This window comes from Meles meles, chromosome 7 (genome assembly GCF_922984935.1).
Source record: "Meles meles chromosome 7, mMelMel3.1 paternal haplotype, whole genome shotgun sequence".
In the NCBI taxonomy this organism is placed as follows: Eukaryota; Metazoa; Chordata; class Mammalia; order Carnivora; family Mustelidae; genus Meles; species Meles meles.
This window is the reverse complement of record NC_060072.1, coordinates 48,460,908-48,468,697: the sequence shown is the minus strand read 5'-3', so window position 1 is coordinate 48,468,697 and position 7,790 is coordinate 48,460,908. Positions and strand designations below refer to the sequence as shown.

Below are 7,790 nucleotides of genomic sequence, written 5' to 3'. Positions count from 1 at the left end.
AAAATCAATTGCTTTCCTATATACTAACAATGAATAAGTGGGATTTGAAATGAAAAACATAATAGCATTTACATTAGCACTCCCACCAATGAAATACTTAGGTATAAAACCAACAAAATATGTACCAGATCTATATGAGGAATACCACAAAACTCTGGTGAATGATATCAAAGAAGTAAAACAAATGGAGGGATATTCCTCCGTTTGTTTTGTGTGGATAGGAAGGCTCAGTATTGTCAAGATGTTGGTTCTTCCCAACTTGCTGTATAGATTCATTGCAATCCCAATCAAAATCCCAACAAGTTATTTTGTTGGTATTAACAACCTGATTTTAAAGTTTATATGGAGGGACACCTGGGTGGCTCATTCAGTTAAAGTGTCTGCCTTCAGGAACTCGGGTCCTGATCCTGAGTCCTGGGATAGAGTCCCACATTGAGCTCCCTGCCCAGGGGGGAGATTGCCTCTCCCTCTGGCTGCCATTACCCTTACTCATACTCTCTTTGTTTCTCTCTCTCTCACTCTCTCTGATAAATAAATAAAATCCTTAAAAAAAAAAAAAGTTTATATGGAAAGGCAAAAGCTCCAGAATAGCTAACACAATGTTGAAAGAGAAGAACAAAGTTGGAGCACTGATGTTATCCAACTTCAAGACTTACTCTAGGGCACCTGGGTGGCTCAGTGGGGTAAGCCTCTGCCTTTGGCTCAGGTCATGATCTCAGGGTCCTGGGCTCAAGCCCCACATCGGACAGACTCTCTGCTCAGCAGGGAGCCTGCTTCCCCCTCTCTCTCTGCCTCTACCCACCTCTCTGCTTACTTGTGATCACTCACTCTTTATCTAATAAATAAATAAAATCTAAAAAAAAAAAAGACTTACTCTAAAGTTACAGTAATCAAAGTAGTGTGGTACCGGTAAAAGAAGAGATAAATAGGTCAATGGAACAGAATAGAGTCCAAAAATAGACCTCCATAAATACAGCCAACTGATCTTTGACAAAGGAGCAAAAGCAATACAACAGAGCAAAATAGTCTATTTAATAAATGGTACTGGGACAATTAGACAGCCATAGGCAAAAAACCTGGATCTAGATGCTGTCCTTACACCCTTCACAAAAATTCATTTAAAATGGTTCATAAACCTAATGTAACACCTACAAAGCTATAAAACTCCTAGAAGATAACATAGAAGAAAACCTAGATGATCTTGGGTGTGGTGACGCTTTTTGAGATACAATACCAAAGACAGGAATCATGAAAAAAAATTGGTAAGGTGGACTTTATTAAAATGAAAAATTTTTGTTTGGCAAAAAGACAATATCAAGAGAATTAGAAGACAAGCCACAGGTTGAAAGAAATTATTTGCAAATGCACATCCATTAAAGGACTGTTAACCAAAATATACAAGGAACTCCGAAGACTCAAGAATAGGAAAATAACTTGATTGGAAAATGGCCCGAAGACCTTAACACACCCTTCTCCAAAGAAGATATACAGATGGCAAATAAGGGTATGAAATGATGCTCCCCATCATATGTTTTAATGAAAATTAAAATAACAGTAAGATACCACTATGCACCTATGAGAAGAGCCAAAATCTGAAACATCAAATGCTGGTGAGGATATGAAACAGCAGAAACTCTAATATATTGCTGGTAGAAGTGCAAAATGGTACAGTCACTTTGGAAGACAGTTTGATGATTCCTTACAAAACCAAACAAATTCTTTCCATACAATCCAGCAACTGGGCTCCATGGTATTTAGCCAAATGAGATTAAAAGAAAAAAAAAGTATGTCCACACAAAAACCTGCACAATGATGTTTATCAAAGTTTTATTCATAATTGACAAAACTTGAAAGCAACTAAGAGGTTCTTCAGTAGACTGTGATCCAATCCAGTAATGGCATATTGTTCACTGCTAAGAAGAAATGAGAGATCAAACCGTGATGAGATGGGGATGAACCTTGAGTGCATATTACTAAGAGAAAGAAGCCAATCTGAAAAGACTATGTACAATATGAGTCCAACTATAGGACATTCTACCAAAGAAGGGATCATGAAAAAAAATTGATAAGATGGACTTTATTAAAATGAAAAACTTTTGTTTGGCAAAAGTGGAAAAGGTGAAACTATGGAGACAATAAAAAAGATCAGTAGCTGTCAAGGTGAACAGGTTGTGAGTGGGCAAGAGCACAGAGGATTGCTTGGGCAGTGATGATGACGGATATATGTCATTATACATTGGTCCAACAATGTATACAAATATGTATTGTATACAAAATATGTATAAAAATGTCCAACAATGTATACAAATATGTTTGTATACAAAATGTATACAAATACAAAAAACCAAAAATGTATAATTACAATGCGTCAGCATAGGTTCATCCGCCATGAAAAATGTACCATTCTAGCAAGTGAAGCTAATGACATAAGAGGCCACGCATATGTAGCTCTGGAATCCAGGGGTCTCCTGCTCTCCAGGAAGGTGAGCGTTCCCATGAGAACCCTCATAAGTCTAAATGGCATAAAGCAAAGAAACAATTATCATTCACTTATATGGAAGATTTGTTGAGCATTCCCAGACCCCACACAAATAACCTCTTTGGGGCTTTTCTGATATCTTAGGATACATCCTGATAGTGGAGGCACAACCTACATCCAGATAAAGCACAGATGCTCACAGACACAGTTGCGAGCCACGGCGGCTTGATGCTGAGAGGCTGAGGGTAGTGAGTCGGGGTGCCACTCTTGCCACTTGGGGTGCACACTGCCTCTCTGTTGGCTTGTGGCAAAGCAAACATTGAAGGCTAATGTTACTTTTCATCTTTTTCTGTAAAAGTGAAAATCAGAAACGGATACTGATGTAGGTCTTTTGTAAAAGCAAAGTGGTGTAATACGAATTCTTGAGAAGCAGAAGATACCTGTAAATGGGAAATCTCTGGACCTCTTTCTCAAATTTTTTATAAACCAAAAACTGCTCTAATTCATTGCCTTAAAAAAGCCAAATTTTCTTGAAATTTCACACATAAAATGATGTCTTGTCCTAATGCCGCTCGCTGATTCTTTCCACTGCCTGCCATTTCCTATATACCCAAGAGGGGCTGGTATTTAGGTTAAGCCTGACTCTTCAGGTACCTCTCACTCTGCACTATATCTACCTTTTGCCAACTGGCTCCAGCAAATCAGATCTATCCCCCCACCAGAACTGGATTTGTTATTATCTGATAAACACAAAAGAAGAAAGGGACCGTACAATGTTGCTGAGTAGAAAGATTATAATATTTAGTAAAGGATTTGGGAAGTCGTTAATGAAAAGCTAGATGGTTTCCATGAAGGTCCAGAATTTGATCCTTCCTCTGAACTACCAAGGAGTGATATCTAAAGAGTAGGACCCAGAAATTTAAAGAACACAGCTTAACTCAAGCATTCTGTTTAAAACAAGAACTCTGTAGTCTGTGTTGTACCTATTTTTGTTTTGTTGTTGTTGTTGTTGTTTTAGAACTGTTCATCTATTTAACAAGTGTTTCTCTAGGGATGGTGGTTGTGTTTTCTATTTGCTATAGAAGCTATCCATCAAAATCGAAGCAAAATAGTTCTTTTATCTTGGACGAGCAACTGTAAATATGTTAGCATTCCTTTGGGAGATTCATAAAGAATTTATGATAAAGTTCTGAATCCTAGAATTCTCTCTCTTTATTTTAAAGATTTTATTTATTTATTTAAGAGAGCGAGAGAGCATGAGAAAGAGAGGCAGAGAGAGAGAAGGAGAGGGAAGGGAAAAGAATCTCAAGCAAACTCCCCACTGAGCACAGAGCCCAACTCAGGGCTTGATCTCATGACCCTGAGATCATGACCCGAGCTAAAACCAAGAGTGGGACACTTAACCGACCAAACCACCCAGGTACCCTTGAATCCTAGAACGCTTGATGGCACACACACAAAAATAAAAGGCCTGGAACGCCTGGGTGGCTCAGTTGGTTAAGTGTCTGCCTTCTGCTCAGGTCATGATCTCAGGGTCCTTAGAACTGAGTACCGCATGAGGCTCCCTGTTCAGCAGAGAGTTCTCCCTCTCCCTCTGCCCCGTCCCTGCTCGTGCTGTTTCTCTCTCTCTCTCTCTCAAATAAATAAATAAAATAAAATAAAATAAAAGGACTGCAAAATGCTATTTAAGTCATCGAAAAGCACAGCATATGGGCACCTGGGTGGCTCAGTGGGTTAATCATCTGGCTTTGACCCAGGTCATGATCTCAGGGTTCTGGGGTCAAGTCCTAGTCAGGCTCTCTGCTCAGCAGGGAGCCTGCTCCCTCTTCCTCTGCTTGTGCTCTCTCTCTCTCTGTCTCTCTTTCTCTGTGTCCAATAAATAAATTTCTTTTCCTCAAAAGAAAAAAAGAAGGCGCAGCATAGTTCCTGGAAGAGTATGAGAAAACATAGCAAGCCTGTAACGGCATCCACCATTACCATTCTTTCCGTGGTCTCTCTTCAGGACTGTGTCACTGTGGGAGTAGACCTATATGTGGCTCTGCCCCACTCTCTTATTTTCAGTCATTCACTCACTCATCCCTTTATCAAGTATTTATTGCTTACTCTGTGCCAGGTGCTGGGATGTTGCCTAACGATTACAACTGTGAACAAGGCAGGCCAAATCCTGGCCCTCATGTAGCTTATGTTCTACAAGAGCCCAAATTCTCCAACAGAGAACATCATATGTTCTCAGAAACCTGGGATCTTTTCTGGGAGCTGGTTTGACATTCCTTTCTGCCTCTTACATCTTATCCTTGGTGGTGTGGACCACATTCTTCACTGCACAGCATGGCCTTCTGGGCTTAATATTTTCTCTATCTACTGAGAGTGAAGCAGAATTACAATTTAATTAGATCAAAGTTTGATCCAATAGCCCAGTAGGTCCTAACACACCACTTGAGAAACATTGTCAGGAAACACTGAAACAAGTGGAAAATTTAATCTGGTCCAGTAAGCTACCTCTAGAGTAAGAGAAGCATCATGTTATAATTTTTTGTTTCCCTCATGGCATCTAGGTCAGTGCACAGTACATGCTTGCTGATTTATAAATGTTACTCTGGGAAGGATAGAACATCAACATATAATATGTAATAAACAACACAGTGACTTTCTAGAAACTGTGTCTTGGAGCCAGACTACCCAAGTTTAAACCTTAGCTCTCTGTCACTTACTATGTGGCCTTGGGGGTGTCACTTAACCTCTGTTTTCACATACTTAATGTATAAAATGGGGCTAATCATGGTATCGATCTTACAGGATAGGATGGTAGGGAATTTAAGGGATGCATATATTAAACGAGTTACTATAAGCTAAGAGCTTATAACCAACAGTGGCATATTGGTAATGCTTCATAAGCTCCAGACTAAACCTATTATTATTATTACCACTAGTGAACATGAACAAAACAGAAAGGAATATAGGCCTAATATATGTTTGTTTCTCTTTTATTTCTACATGCTAACCCCTTCCAGCGTACTCCCAGCAGTGGAACAGATCTTTACCAATTGTGATAATTTCCTATCAGGGAGCAATTGTTAGGCCAATGACTTTTTGTCTTCAAAGCATGGTCTTTGAGCACAAAAGTAATTCTTTTCTGCTATGCTTTATATATATATATATATACACATATATACAAGTATATTATATATATATTATATATAATAGATTTGAAAGAAAGCTTCCTGGGCCTAATAAGACAAATTTCCAAAGCCAAGATGGTAACATTTAGCAGCATTGAATCTGGTCATTAGATTATGTAGGTATCAAACCATCGGATGTAAGAGCAGATGATAAATGTACGCTTATCTCTTTAGGAAATGGTGTAATCACCAAGTTCTATTTTCTTCTATGTTTTGTATTAAATGTTGAGAGGTAGCCATCTTTTAGCTCATTTTTTTTAATATATATTTTTTAAAGGTTTTATTTATTTATTTGACAGACGGATCACAGGTAGGTAGAGAGAGTGGAAGGGAAGCAGGCTCCCTGTTGAGCAGAGAGCCTGGCGTGGGGCTCGATCCCAGGACGCTGGGATCATGACCTGAGCCGCCAAAGGCAGAGGCTTTAACCCACTGAGCTACCCAGGCGCCTCTTGGCTCATTAAAAAAAACCAAAAAACCAAAAACAAAACCCTGTATATTTGAGAAACAAATACCCTGACTTGTCAATATTCCATACCCGCCAGGAAAAGGGGTGGGGGTGGGGAGAAAGAAAGAAAAAGATGTACATAAATTAGAATGACAAAGAGACCATTTGAATATAGTTAAAACTTGTAAGTTTCACCTATGTAGAGGCAACTTTTAAACTACTAAGAACTGATACTACACTTGATTTTAGCCAAAAGGCTGTGAAGTGATATAGAGGATGCATTAGACAACAGGCTTGAGCAATGGAAACCTGATCAAGGCAGAAGGGCCCCAAGTGACCCTGAGCCCCTGACTGAATACAGGTGATCCACCTCAAAACGCCCTAGACCCTAACTAACCAATGGGCTACTTATAACCAGGAACAGTCACCAGAAAAGGGAGAACTCCTTATGTCCTCCCCATACCCCCTCACCCTCCCTATTTAAAGCAGCCCCCACCCAAGGCCTCCTTGCAGACAGACTCCCACTCCCGGTCCTGCCTCCCCCCCACCCCCCCAGTATTCAGTACACTTCTATCTCCTTTGTCCTGCCTCCTGAGAATCCTTTAATGGCCCACCCCACGAGCTCCCACCCCACCCCCAATTTGGAAGCCCTCCACCAATCAGGAGAGACACCTCATTTAGACAACACAGTCTAATCATTTACTTTCCAGTCGATTGTTTTGAAAACAGCCTAAATCTTGTCCATTCAACAACCGGCTCCACAAAGTCAAATTATAAATGCATTTAGATAACACTCAAAGCAAACTCTCTTGTCTTCTCATGCTTAATTGATTCATTCAGTCAGGGTGCCAGTTGTAAGGTTTTATAGGCGAGATAAACACAACACCGGGAGAAGTAGGCACAAGGCAAGATTTATTGAAGGCACTCTCCCGCCAAGTTTCAGGGCTCAGGAGAAGGGGAGCCAGGAAAGTCACACCGGGAGGAGGTGGGCACCCTCGGGCGAGGTTCCGTGACTCTGGAAAGCAGAGTCGGGGAAGTCTCACAGGGAGGGAGTTGGTTGGGGTGTGCTAAAGTCCAGATGTAGTTGGGGTGTGCCTTCATATGAGTTGGTACTAAGGTTACGGGACTGCCTTCCACACTGTTGGAAAAGAGTTGCCTTTACCATGTAGCAGCTAATTGCTCCAAGGTCTTTGGAGAGCTATTTAGGTCAGCTACACCATGCCTTGTCCTAAACAAACATTTTTGGACAGGCCTCACAAACTTTTGTTATTTATAGTCAAAATGTCCCCTGGCCAGTGTTGCTTCTCTGTGTGCTTTTATTGATATGCCCCTGGTGGGGCCCGGAGTTCCTAAAACCTTTGGAAATTCCTGAGGGATGAGAGTTTAAAGGTGTCTTGTTATGTTAATTAGGTGTTTTTTTTGGGGGGGGGCACACCTAAGAAGGGGACTGGTTGCCAGGAGAACCAAACATGTGATTAGATGTTGGAACTTTCACCAGTGAAAAAAAGACAGTCTCTTAACAAATGGTATTGGGAAAATTGGACAGCCACATGCAGAAGAATGAAACTGGATCATTTTTGTTTTTTACACCATACACAAAAATAAACTCAAAATGGATGAAAGACCTAAATGTGAGCGGCTCCTGAGGGGGCTTAACTCAGTTAAGCATCTGCCTTTGGCTCAGGTC

General features: G+C 40.5%; 1 pseudogene; it reads right to left on the bottom strand.

The window, feature by feature from the left end:
* Positions 1–6,242: 6,242 nt before the first annotated feature.
* LOC123947687 lies at positions 6,243–6,372 on the bottom strand (annotated as a pseudogene).
* Between the last annotated feature and the right edge of the window lie 1,418 nt (positions 6,373–7,790).